At 41.7% G+C, this 13495-nt stretch overlaps 1 protein-coding gene across 8 annotated transcripts in view; it reads right to left on the bottom strand.

The window, feature by feature from the left end:
• The window catches only part of LINS1 (lines homolog 1), a 32533-nt gene that overhangs the window by 14600 nt on the left and 4438 nt on the right, over positions 1 to 13495 (bottom strand). The window contains exon 2 of one of the 8 annotated variants that reach the window (XM_055555521.1): positions 398 to 567. The exons of the other annotated variants lie outside the window; for them this stretch is intronic. The gene's annotated coding sequence lies outside the window, so the exon portion shown is untranslated. The remainder of the gene's footprint in view (positions 1 to 397; positions 568 to 13495) is intronic. 8 annotated transcript variants of the gene reach the window in all.

Raw genomic sequence — 13495 nt, 5'->3', positions numbered from 1 at the left:
AACTGGGTATTGTTTTTGCTTTGGCTCCATCCCTTCATTCTTTCTGGAGTTATTTCTCCACTGATCTCCAGTAGCATATTGGGCACCTACTGACCTGGGAGTATCTCTTTCAGTATCTTATCATTTTGCCTTTTCATACTGTTCATGGGGTTCTCAAGGCAAGAATACTGAAGTGGTTTGCCATTCCCTTCTCCAGTGGACCACATTCTGTCAGATCTCTCCACCATGACCCACCCATCTTGGGTTGCCCCATGGGCATGGCTTAGTTTCATTGAGTTAGACAAGGCTGTGGTCCCAGTGTGATTAGATTGACTAGTTTTCTGTGAGTATGGTTTCAGTGTGTTTGCCCTCTGAGGCCCCCTTGCAACACCTACCATCTTACTTGGGTTTCTCTTACCTTGGGCGTGGGGTATCTCTTCACGGCTGCTCCAGCAAAGCTCAGCCAATGCTCCTTACCTTGGACGAGGGGTATCTCCTCACCGCTGCCCTTCCTGACCTTCAACGTGGGATAGCTTCTCTAGGCCCTCCAGTGCCCGCACAGCCACAGCTGTTAGGTCCATACCATTTCTGTCGATAAAGGACAGAAATGGTATGGACCTAACAGAAGCAGAAGATATTAAGAAGAGATGGCAAGAATACACAGAAGAACTGTACAAAAAAGATCTTCACGACCCAGATAATCATGATGGTGTGATCACTGACCTAGAGCCAGACATCCTGGAATGTGAAGTCAAGGGGGCCTTAGAAAGCATCACTACGAACAAAGCTAGTGGAGGTGATGGAATTCCAGTTGAGCTATTCCAAATCCTGAAAGATGATGCTGTGAAAGTGCTGCACTCAATATGCCAACAAATTTGGAAAACTCAACAGTGGCCACAGGACTGGAAAAGGTCAGTTTTCTGAATGTTGAGCTTTAAGCCAACTTTTTCACTCTCCACTTTCAACTTTCATCAAGAGGCTTTTTAGTTCCTCTTCACTTTCTGCCATAAGGGTGGTGTCATTTGCGTATCTCAGGTTATTGATATTTCTCCGGGCAATCTTGATTCCAGCTTGTGCTGAAACCCCAGTACTTTGGTCACCTCAGGCAAAGAGTTGACTCATTGGAAAAGACTCTGATGCTGGGAGGGATTGGGGGCAGGAGGAGAAGGGGACGACAGAGGATGAGATGGCTGGATGGCATCACTGACTCGATGGACGTGAGTCTGAGTGAACTCCGGGAGTTGGTGATGGACAGGGAGGCCTGGCGTGCTGCGATTCAAGGGGTCGCAAAGAGTTGGACGTGACTGAGCAACTGATCATCTGATCTGAATGAGGGATGCTGATAATGAGGGAGACTATATATGTGTGCAGGCAGAAGATATAGGGGAAACCCCTGTACCTTTCTCCCAATCTTGCTGTGAACCTAAAACTGTTCTAAAAAATACACAGTCTTTAAAACAAAACAAAAACTAAGTATGCAACTACTATATGATCCAGTAATCACACACTTGGGCACTTATTCCAGGAAAATAAAGACCTATAGTCACAGAAATACCTGTATGTGAAAGTTCATAGTAGGTTTACTCACAGCAGAAAACTAGAGACAATCCAGATGCCCTTCAATGGATGAACAGTTAACTATGAATGATGAATAGTTAACTATAAATGGATGAATAAATAACTATGGTATATTCATACTACTCAGTAATAAGAAGGAAAGAACTACAGACACATGCAATGATTTGGATGACCCTTAAGGGGATCATGCTGAGGAAAAAGTCCATGTCAAAAGGCTGCATACTGTACAGTTCAATCTTGAAACGCCCAGAACTAGAGCATTGGAGAGATCAGTAGTTGCCAGAGGTCAGGAAGGATCGTTTCCACTTGGTGAGCAGGGTTGTAAAGGCCCTATGATAATAGCTGATGGGGAACATGCTAATCTATCTATGTGACAAAACTGCACTGAACTAAATATACACACACAGAAATGAACACAGGCAAAAGGAGAGTCCAATTAGGAGCAGTACACTGGTTGTATCAATATCAATCCTGGTTGTGGTACGGTTCCAATTTTGAAGACACTACCATTGGAGGGTACACAAGATCTCTCTTCATTATTTCTTACAATTTCAAGTGAATTTACAATGAGCTCAGATTAAAGCTAAATTAAAAAAAAATAACTTGGCTATAGACATCAGCCTTCTGATCCTTAGCAACAATATGCATAGGACTTCATTAATATCAAGGAATTAATATAAATACTAAAATATAAACATAAACATATTAGGGCTTCCCTGGTGGCTCAGATAGTAAAGAATCCACCTGCAATGCAGGAGACCTGGTTCTGATCCCTGGGAAGATCCCTGGGAGAAGGGAATGGCTACCCACTCCAGTATTCTTGTCTGGAGAATTCCATGGACAGAGGAGACTGGTGTGTTACAGTCCATGGGTTGCAAAGAGTCAAACAAGACTGAGCAACTAACACTTTGGGCTTTTCAGGTAGCACTAGAGGTGAAGAACCTGCCTGGCAATGAAAGAGATAACCCAATGGTCTGATCACTCACCTAGAGCCAGACATCCTGGAGTCCGAAGTCAAGTGGGCCTTAGGAAGCAAAACTATGAACAAAAACAGTGGAGGTGATGAAATTCCAGCTGAGCTATTTCAAATCCTGAAAGATGATGCTGTGAAAGTGCTGCACTCAATATGCCAGCAAATTTGGAAAACTCAGCAGTGGCCACAGGACTGGAAAAGGTCAGTTTTCATTCCAATCCCAAAGAAAGGTAATGACAATGAATGTTCAAACTACTGCACAACTGCACTCATTTCACATGCTAGTAAAGTAATGCTCAAATTCTCCAAGCTAGGCTTCAACAGTATGTGAACAGAGAACTTCCAGATGTTCAAGCTGGTTTTAGAAAAGGCAGAGGAACCAGAGATCAAATTGCCAACATCCACTGGATCGTAGAAAAAGCAAGAGAATTCCAGAAAAACATCTGCTTCATTGACTATGCTAAAGCCTTTGTGTGGATCAAAACAAACTGTGGAAAATTCTTAAAAGACATGGGAATACCAGACCACCTTATCTGCCTCCTGAGATATCTGTATGCAAGTCAAGAAGCAATAGTTAGAACTGAACATGGAACAATAGATTGGTTCAAACTTGGGAAAAGAGAACATCAAGGCTGTATATTGTCACCCTGCTTATTTAACTTACATGCAGAGTACATCATGAGAAATGCTGGGCTGGATGAAGCACAAGCTGGAATCAGATTGCTGGGAGAGATATCAATAACCTCAGATATGCAGATGACACCACCCTTAAAGCAGAAAGCGAAGAACTAAAGAGCCTCTTGATGAAAGTTAAAGAGAAGAGTGAAAAAGTTGGCTTCAAACCCAACATTCAAAAAACTAAGATCATGGCATCTGGTCCCATCACTTCATGGTAAATAGATGGGGAAACAAGGGAAACAGTGAGGCTTTATTTTCTTGGGTTCCAAAATCACTGCAGATGGCAACTGAAGCCATGAAATTAAAAGATGCTTGCTCCTTGAAGGAAAAGCTATGACAAACTTGGACAAAGTATTAAAAAGCAGAGACATTATTTTGCTAACAAAGGTCTATACAGTCAAAGCTATGGTTTTTCCAGTAGTCATAAATGGATTTAAGAGTTGGACCATAAAGAAGGCTGTGCTTTGAAGAACTGATGCTTTTGAACTGTGGTGTTGGAGAACATTCTTGAGAGTCCCTTGGACTAAAAGGAGATCAAAGCAGTCAATCCTAAAGGAAATCAATCCTGAATATTCATTATAAAGACTGATGTTGAAGCTGAAGCTCCAATTCTGTGCCCATCTGATGCGAAGAGCTGACTCATTAGAAAAGACCCTGACGCTGATGATAAGAAAGATTGAAGGCAGGAGGAGACGGGACAACAGAGGACCAGATGGTTGGATGGCATTACCAACTCAATGGATGTCTGAGCAAGCTCTGGGAGCTGATGATAGACAGGGGAAGCCTGGCGTGCTGCAGTCCCCGGGTTCCCAAAGAGTTGTATATGACTGAGAGACTGAACAACAGCAAGAGCTCTAAGAGACATGGGTTTGATCGTGAAGAATCAGAAAGAACTGAAGCAACTTAGCACGCACGCATGTAAACATATTAGAACTCTGATCTTAAATATTTCTGGATTGAAAACTGAGGATGGTTATTTAAAAATATTTTCTTAAAAAATTCCTAAGAAACAGCACCTTTAAGTGCAGTCTACTATACAACATTCTCCCACAACTTAATTTTAAAATTATCAAAAAAGAAGCTGTTAGTAATTTACACCTTGTCTTGTAATAAAAGATTAGAAAGTTTTTATATTTAACCTCTACATTAAATTCAGAATACAGGAAAATAACTACTTTCATGATCAATATATAAAGTAAAAAAAACTTTTCTATGAGAAGCTAATCAGAGAAGGCGATGGCACCCCATTCCAGTACTCTTGCCTGGAGAATCCCATGGACGGAGGAGCCTTGTAGGCTGCAGTCCATGGGGTCGCTAAGAGTCGGACACGACTGAGCGACTTCACTTTCACTTTTCACTTTCATGCATTGGAGAAGGAAATGGCAACCCACTCCAGTGTTCTTGCCTGGAGAATCCCAGGGACGGGGGAGCCTGTTGGGCTGCCATCTATGGGGTCGCACAGAGTCGGACACGACTGAAGTGACTTACCTTACCTTATGAGAAGCTAATAGTTTCCTAAGTGACTGGAATCTCTCAATACAGGGCAACAATATGCCTAACGCAACAGTAGGTTCAAATCTGACCAAAGGCTAATGGCTACTTTCTCTCTCTCTTTCTCCATTTACAAGGATGCTGTGATTCTTAAGGTAGAAGCTGAAGCACTCTCAACAAAGGCTGCTTCTGAGATTCCAGTCCCTTCCCCCCAACTAATACACCATTTACTTTGTCCAAAAAAATAAAATGGGTCTGGGACTGGTTAGACTCTACAGAAAGTTGGGAGGGGGAGGAGACCCTGGGTGGCAGTGCCAAGGTTTGGAAAGGCTGAAAAGGTGGTGAAGGACTGAGAAGGCCCAGAAAATGAAAGGACAGAGGTTCCCATCACCCATGTCCACCACCAAGGCAATCACCGCTGGTCAACTCCAATTTCAAGAGCACCTCCCTACCCCAGAGGCAGAAGGAGATGAAGGGTATGTTCCCACACCGTGTCCTGGGCTAGGCACCTTCCCTTCGCGCTACTGGTTCTACCCTTCCCCTTTCTCCACGCCCATACATGCTGCAGAAGGAGACCTGTGGTGGGGGGTGGGGGTGGGGACAGGCTGTTCTTTCCAGGTTCAGGAACTGTTCCTTCTACCTACCTCCAGGCCGAGAGCACATAGTGACCAGGCCCCAGGGAACGCCGTCCTTTGCTCATTTCCTTAGAACAAGTTTTAGCTGCCTCAGAATCACTTGCAAGGCACATAAGAGCAGACTGCATGCCTGGGAGTTTCAGATACAGTAGTTCTGGGATGGGGCCCCCCAATTTTTATTTCTAACAAGTTTCCAGGTTACTGCTAAAACACTAAGAACACTTAGACCCTGTCTCATGTTTGTAAATTGACCTCCTATTAAATTCTTGTTGGCAGAACTCTGATACAGGTCAGGTGATTTTTTTCTTTTTTTTTTTTTTTTAGCATAAAGCAAAAGCCTGATAATTAACTTATAAAGACTTAAAATATATGATTAAGTGATTAAAAGTGTTTTTCTCCCAAAGTGCTATACTGGTAAGAGCCTGGAACTGGGGTCTACAGTCACATGTCTCCACCACATCAGGGTTACCACAGGGCAAGCTACTAAGCCTCATTCTCCTTCCATGTTCAAGGACATGACGACACTGGAAGGGTTAAGTGTGACTGTCTCCACAGTAATCCCCAGTGCACATCTGTCAGTGTTTCCTGTGCCCCAGCCGGAAACAAGACAACACAGAGAGGGATGGACTCCCCAGATTCCTTTCTGTTACAGCCTTTGCACTTCTATTTATGGTGTAAAATGGCTAAAAGAGAATGAACATGACGGGAGAAAAAAACAATGCTCCACCCCCACTTTTAAGGTGGTGGCAAGTTAAGGAAGGCACAGATAGAAGTCACTGTTTACCAGATTTTTTTTTTTTTAATCAAGGTATAATTGATATATAACATTATATTAGTTTCAGGTGTACAACATGACACTCTCATCTATATATTGCAAAATGACCACCATGTTATATCCAGTTAACATCCATCACCAAAATTTCAAAAAAGCTTTGGGTGTGGTGAGAACTTTTAAGATATACTCTCTTAGCAACTTTCAAAGGCAATAGTACTATTAACCAAGGTGTACATCAGCAGTCCCCAACCGTTTTGGCACCAGGGACTGGTTTCATGGAAGACAATTTTTCCACAGACTGGGGGCTGAGGGGGGATGGTTTTGGAAGGATTCAAGCTCATTTACTGTGCACTTTATTTCTTTTATTATTACATAATATATAATGAAATAATTACACAACCCACCATAATGCAGAATCAGTGGGAGCCCTGAGCTTGGTTTCTTGCAACTAGACAGTCCCATCTGGGGGTGATGGAAGACAGTGATGCCCGAAGCATGCTGCTTATGTCAGTCTACTCCATAATCTCGTCGTGGTTGCTGTCATTGCAGAAAACCCCGCTTTACAAAGAGAGGACGCTGGAAATGGAGGCAGGCTTTTTAGTGCTTCTGTGGCAATCTCAGGATATTCTGCCTTGAGTTTAATCCAGAACATACGGAGATCTGAAGTTGTCTCAAACATGCTTTTAAGGCCACTGTAATTTGTGATCTCAAGCAGTTGATCCTCTACTTATTCACCTGGCTTATTCACAAATAGGTCATGGATCTGTTCCTTCCCAGTTCAGAGGTCTTTTGTGGTTGGGAAGTTATGCTGCCTCTTTTGAAAGCTGACACAGGTGATCATGCTCCAGCTGGGAGAAAGAAGACCCCGACTCAGTTTCTTTCAAAATCTCTGCTAATGTTTGAAATATGTCAAAAATCCCAACGTTCACTCATCGACCCGTAATTCCAGTTTGGCTTTGAATGCAGCCACTTTTTCTGCCAGCTTGAACACACTGGTCCTTTTCCCTATAGTGATAGATTGAGTTCACTGAGAAGGTTGAATATGTCACACAAGTAAGCAAGGTTTGCAACCCATTCTGTGTCACTGAAATGTTTTGCCAGTGGTGACTGTTTTTCTAAAAGAAATCTCTGGAGCAGCTCTTGTAACTCAAAAACTCTGGCCAGTGATCCACCTTTAGAAAACTATCTGTGTATAAGAGAAGACATATAAGCTCTGCGTCCACCTCCTCACACAGCTATGTGAACAGAAGTGAGTTAAGGGCATGTACCTTAATATGGTTAACAATTTTAATCACATCCTACAAAACACTGTTAAGCTCAGGTGGCATTTTTCGGCTAGCCAGCGTTTCTCTATGGATGACACCATGTGAAGACTCACAGTCAGAGGTGACCTCTTTGACCTGATTAGTGAAGCCAAACAGTCGTCCAGTCACGGCAGCCACTCCATTCGGGCACATACTGACACAAAATGACCAATTCAGTTTCCCGATAAGTAGCCAATGACTGGAATAGTTCTGCAGTTGTGGTGTTGGCTGGCAACAAAAGTGCACATAACCTTGTTATGCACACCCTCCTGAAAATATTGCATGAAGACAAGCTTTGTTGCCTTGTTGTCAACACCGGTAGACTTGTCAACATCGATTACATGCCACAGCGACTCATTAATCCTCCCTAATAATTGTGCCTCAGGATCCTCTGCTGTTTCATCAGTTCATCTAGTTATGGTGTTAGTCAAAAGAGGAACACGTGTCACCTTTTGAACTGAAGCCTCTCCTAAAAGTTCAGGACAATGTCCTTAAGCGGCGGGCAGGATCAGCTCTTCACCAACAGGAAAGGGCTTCTTAGCTTTAGAGATGCTGTCAGCCACTAAGAATGATGCTCTCAGTGCAGACACATTTGATGAAGTGGCGGCCTTCAATACTTGCTTCTGTTTTTTGTATTCATGTCTTTTTTCTTTTGGAAAACTCCAAAGACATGTCTTCTAATGCACAGTGCTTGGTCTCCAAGTGGCAAAGCATTTTCGAAAGTTTCATGGCTTGGTTGGATAGCCAGTGTCTCCACATATGATACAAAGCGAGCTTGGAGAATATGAAGCACCTGATGCAATGAACCCATAATTTAAGTGGAACTCAGTTTTTCTTTTATATGCAGCTTTCTTTTTGCTGACAGTCTTAAGAGTTTTCTGCTGTCTTATCATTGAATCTTGCCCACTTTTCAAAGAAACTCTCCAGTGATGTTTGGTTTCCACTCATGTTGGCTAGGGTTAGCATGTGGGTTTACCAAAGCTGTGACTAAGACAAGTGTGTAGAGCAGGAAAGAGGGCACAGACAGAAGTGGCAAATAAAATAATGAACAGGCCACGCACAGACTAAAATAAATATCAGATTCTGACTTAAATCCTGCCACCAGATACAGCTGTGCAGTTGAAGTGCATCAGCTCACTTATCACTAGAAAGCCTACCACCAGATGTAGCTTAATTGTCACTTGCCACTCACTGCTGGGTTTTGATGAGTCTGCAAGCAGCTGACTTATTATGGCTCTGTGCAGTCAAACCTCTCTGCTAATGATAATTTGTATTTGCAGCCCCTCCCCAGTTGTAGGCATCACCACCTCAACTCCACCTCAGATTATCAGGCTTACGACTCTCATAAGCAGTGTGCAACCTAGATCCTTTGCATGCCCAATTCACAGTAGGGTTTGCTCTGTGAGAATCTAAAGCTGCCGGTGATCTAACAGGAAGTGGAGATGAGTGGCAATGCGAGAAATGAGGAGTGGCTGCAAATACAGAAGGAAGACAGAGGAAGCTTCCCTGCTCATCTCCTGCAGTGCAGCCTGGTTCCTAACTGACCACGGCCTGATGACAGTAACGGCTCCTGGCCCAGGCATTGGGGACCTCTGCTGTACATTACAGCTCCACATCTTATTTATTTTATAAGTGACCGTTTGTAACTTCAGGTCCCCTTCGCTCATTTGCCCCCCACCTCCACCCACCCTTCCAATCTCTAACAAACACCAATCTGTTTTCTGCATCCATGAGCTTGGTGTTTTTGTTATTTTCTTTATCCATTCATCCATCAACACACACTTAGTTTCTATAAACTGCACAGCAAAGGAATCAAGTAGTAAAATGCAAAGATAATCCACAAAATGGGAGAAAATATTTGAAAGCCACATATCTAACGAGAGGTTAATATCCAAGACATATAACGAATTCACATAAATTCTATAGCAAAGAATCCTCCCAAGTCAAAAAACAAAAAGCTGATTAAAAAATGGGCAGAAGATCTGAACAGACATTTTTCCAAAGACATACAGATGGCCAGCTGGTAATACTAAAAGATACTCAACATCATTAGTCATCAGGGAAATGCAAGTCAAAACCACAATGAGATATTACCTCATACCTATTATATCGGCAGTTTATCAAAAAGACAAGAAATAACAAGTCTCAATGAGGATGTGGAGAAAATGGAATCCTTGTGCACTGCTGGCAGGAATATAAGTGAGTGCAGTCTCTATAGAAACCAGTATGGAGGGCCTCAAAAAAATTAAAACTAGAACTATTACATGAAACAGCAGTTTCACTTCTGGCTATTTATCCAATGGAAATAAAAACACTAACTTGAAAAGATATATACTCCCCTATGTTCATTGCAACATTATTCACAATAGTCAAGACATGGAAGCAACCTAAGTGTCTATTAAACAGATTAATGGATAAAGAAAATATGACTTTTCTATAGATACAGATATTATTATTCAGTCATTAAAAAAAAAAAAGATGAAATCTTGTCACTTGTGACAACGTGAATGGACCTTGAGGGTAGTATGCTAAGTGAAATAAGTCAGATAAAGAGAAATACCATATGATCTCTCTGACATGTGGAATCTAAATAAATAAATAAAGCTTCCCAGTGGTGCTAGTGGTAAAGAATCCTCTTGCCAATGCAGGAAATCAAGAAAAGTGGGTTGGATCACTGAGCTGGGAATCCCCTGGAGTAGGAAATGGCTACCCACTCTAGTATTCTTGCCTGGAAAATTCCATAGACACAGGAGCCAGGCAGGCTACAGTCCATAGGGTTGCAAAGAGTCGAAAAAGACTGAGCATACACACATACAAAAACAACAACAAATTCATAGATACAGAGAACAGACTGGTGTTTGCCAGTAACAGGGGGTGGCGTGTGGGCAAAACAGGTGAATGCACAGTACAGTGACTGTATATTCATGGGATGTAACGTACAGTACAATGACTAGTTAACAATACTGTATTGTACATTGTTCCCATTGCTAAGGGATAATCTTAAAAGTTCTCATCACACACACAAAAAACCTATGTGAGGACATGCATATTAACTAGACTTATTGGGATGATCATTTTACACTGTATACAAATCTTGAATCATTATGTTGCTCACCTGAAACTAATATGGGCTTCCCTACTAGCTCAGCTGAAAGAATCAACCTGTAATGCAGGAGATCCAGTTTGATTCCTGGGTCGGGAAGATTCCCGCTACCCACTCCAGTATTCTTGGGCTTCCCTGGTGGTTCAGATGGTAAAGAATCTGCCTGCAATGCAGGAGACCTGAGTTCGATCCCTGGATTGGGAAGATCCCCTGGAGAAGGGCATGGCAACCCACTCCAGTATTCTTGCCTGGAGAATCCCATGGACAGAGGAGCCTGGTGGGCTACAGTCCATCATGGGGTCACAAACAGTCGGACACAACTGAGTGACTAAGCATAGCTCAGCTTCAAATATGACTTTCTCCAGCAAGGTTAGGTCCTCCTGAGATACCTAGACTCAGTCTTCTAGAATTACTGTCCTCTTACAGAATATGTCACAACTGTACTTTAAATGATCTGTGCAATGATTTCTAAGACTCCTACTTTAAAGAGGAGTCTAGTTCATCACTTCTTCCCCAGCTCCTAGCACAATGCCAGGTACACAGTAGGCATTAAATATTTATTGAATGTTTTGATGGCTGAATATTGTTTCAGTCAAGTTCTCAGAGATCTATTAACTTCATTCATTTAGTGTTCATTAGTAATACGTATGTCTGAAATAATCCTAAAATCAGCTACAAAGTTCATTTTAGTACTATTTTGATCTCAAAAAAACTTTCAACTGCTGTGTAACTTTTAGCTTCTGAATTTTAAAATACAATAAAACTTTCATGTCAAAAAATAAATGTTATACATAGCAGTACTATCCACAGTAGGGCTTGAGTTCTGAGCTCATTCAATCTTTGCTGTGTTACCTAACAGTGTGCTCAGTGTGCTGGAGCTGCACACGTTGAGTCACAATAAAGGGCAAATTAAAACTACCCTGAAGGGAAAAAAAAGTCTGATCAGGGCTATAAGGAAGCTCGAGAGCCAGTAGTTAGCTTCCTTCCTTTCAGCATTTTTTTCTTCCGACTGTAAGGTCAAAGTCTATAAAGAGGAATTTCTATATCCAGCTCCTTCCTCCTTTCCTTCCAGGTACTGCTGAACAAAGTTATGCTGGAAGGCAGATGATAGACTGTCTGGTGGCCATATTAACAACATGTAGGTCTCAATTTCCCTGTAGTCACAAAAATGGTATCTGCTGTCATTCACGGCATAACCTGCTCTCTCTCTGTATTATCAACACCGCCTGATTTAAGGGCTGAGACACAGTCTCCTGGGCAGTGATTCTGGACTTCAGTCACAGAGTGAACTCACTGGGGCACTAGGAAAGATGCCTGAGTCCTGGGCACCAAGTAAGTCAGAGTTGCTGCAGGGGGGCTTGAACATTTTTCCAATGATCAAGTACTCTTCTATACAGGGTAGAAACTCAATTAAGACTGAGTCAGGGTTTTATGGGGGCTTCCCTAGTACCCCAGCTGGTAAAGAATCTGCCTGCAACGCAGGAGACCCTGGTTTGATCCCTGGGCTGGGAAGATCCCCTGGAGGAAGGCATGGCAACAAACTCCAGTGTTCTTGCCTGGAGAATCCCCATGGACAGAGGAGCCTAGCCTAGCAGGATCAAAGGGTTGCAAAGAGTCGAACACGACTGAGCGACTAAGAACAGCAGGGTTTTATGAACTAAAAAAATCATAAACGCTGATCTGGAATTACTTCATTTATCTGTTGTAAAATTAGTGTTTCCATTTGTGTGAATTTGATATCACCTAATTAAATGCAAAGTAAAGTATGTCTGGTGAAATCTAATCAAGTTTAATTTGCTAAAAATATTATGCAATCTAAACTGCTAAATCAGTGAAAAGTTATAGTTTAAGAATTATCAAATTTGAGATCACCAACACAATAAATCAATTTAGAATTATCTAGTAGCACATTCTCTATGCCATGTTCCCTGGTTGTGATACAATTACCTCTCGGTAATCTTGCAAACTGTTGCAACCTGAACAAAGGATTTCAAGTGAAAAATAAATGACCAGAGAAAAGGAAAAGCTAGGAAAAGTTAGGACACAACTCAGATACCAACTTCTGTTAAGCTCGCAGACCTTCATGTCTTGGTTGAAGCAACATTTAGCAACACACTGAGCTGCATGGGGCTGACGATGCTGTGAGACTGAACATGTCCTCCACAACTTCACAGATTTATTCATTTATTTTATTCTTTTTGGAATTCAAAACTGCCTGATTCTGTAGTCAGTATACTTTATAAAACTGAACTTACAATTTACATTCATACTGGTAAAATATCCCTGTCAACAGTTTTTGTTTGTTTTTTTTTTTACACTGGAGTCCCATTGCTATGAAACCTGAAAATCACTGGCCCAGATAACTCATAAAGCCTCTATGCAATTCCAGAACCCAAGAGTGCTAGCGGATGTCAGGTAGCGATCTGGGTTTCCAAGAAGGAGGCAGCAATTATTTAGGCAAAATGTACCAATAAAGTCTCATAACACAAGTTTTTTTTTTTGTCCATGCCATATGGATCATGGGATTTTAGTTCTCTGACCAGAGAACGTATAGTCCAAACCCCTTGACTGCCATGGAATCCCCCAGGGCACATGTATTGTCAAAAGTGTGAAATGTCTGAAGACAAAAAGAGTATGCAAAAATAAAGTTGGTAGTTGTATTGAAGTTTAGGTATTATAAGCTGTTGTCCAAACTTTGTGATGTTATTTGTTTTTATAATAAATCAGGAAGAAATCATGAGAGAATTGAAAGATCAGAAGTTGCTAATGTATCATACCACTTAATATGTCTGAATATAACTGGTTTCTAGTTAAGATTAAGTTATGTATTTTAAGGATAAAGAGAAATTAAATTTTTTTTAATTGGAAATTATACATACAAAAATATGTACTAGCCTTCAAAGTAGTTTTTTTAGGAAGAGTAATTCCAAGTAAAGTACCATTGTTCCACACTCCTGTTGAAATCCCTTTGGAAACTGC

Source organism: Bubalus kerabau, chromosome 19, assembly GCF_029407905.1.
Source record: "Bubalus kerabau isolate K-KA32 ecotype Philippines breed swamp buffalo chromosome 19, PCC_UOA_SB_1v2, whole genome shotgun sequence".
NCBI classification, from domain to species: domain Eukaryota; kingdom Metazoa; phylum Chordata; class Mammalia; order Artiodactyla; family Bovidae; genus Bubalus; species Bubalus kerabau.
The sequence above is the reverse complement of the archived record's forward strand: the minus strand, read 5'-3'. Positions and strand labels throughout refer to the sequence as shown.